This window comes from Vidua macroura, chromosome 17 (genome assembly GCF_024509145.1).
Source record: "Vidua macroura isolate BioBank_ID:100142 chromosome 17, ASM2450914v1, whole genome shotgun sequence".
Lineage (NCBI taxonomy): Eukaryota > Metazoa > Chordata > Aves > Passeriformes > Viduidae > Vidua > Vidua macroura.
In genome coordinates this window covers 6,096,100-6,096,671 of record NC_071587.1, presented here as the reverse complement: position 1 = coordinate 6,096,671, position 572 = coordinate 6,096,100, and positions in this window count along the sequence as shown.

The window sequence follows — 572 nt, the reverse complement described above, 5'->3', positions numbered from 1 at the left end:
CTTGAAGGACTCTTCACTGATTCAATTGCCTTTTTACTGACTTGCATGATTTACCTGCATGCTGGCGTAGAGCACCACAGCTCCCCCAGTGTCCTCAGTCCATATATTCAACGGCCAGGAGGGACAGGGATAATGCCCAAATGCGACCTTAAGTGTTACTGATCCATACCAGGAGTCCCTGCATCGCTGCTGTGCTTTTCAGCTCAGCAGGAGCTGCTTCCCAGCAGCCAAATACCCGGCACCAGATGTTTTGGTTTTTTATTGGAGGCCCAAATGGGGTTATTTAAGAAGAAAAAGGGAAAAAGAGAGAGAAAACTTCAGTGTGAAACCCAGCTCCTCCCTAGCTGGCGTGGCTCTGCCAAGCTCTGTTGTTTCACACAATTAGACACACGCAGAAATGCAGTGCTGGCATCAGCAGCAAACTGCTGATTTAGATGCCATAAAAAGCAGCCAGCTTTCCTGGAGCTGGACACGAGCATTTTGCAGAGTGGGTGTTAAAGGCTTTATTTAGATCTCCATGGCATCCAAAGGCCCATGGTGTACCTGGAAACCTTCTGGATTGGCACTCCTGA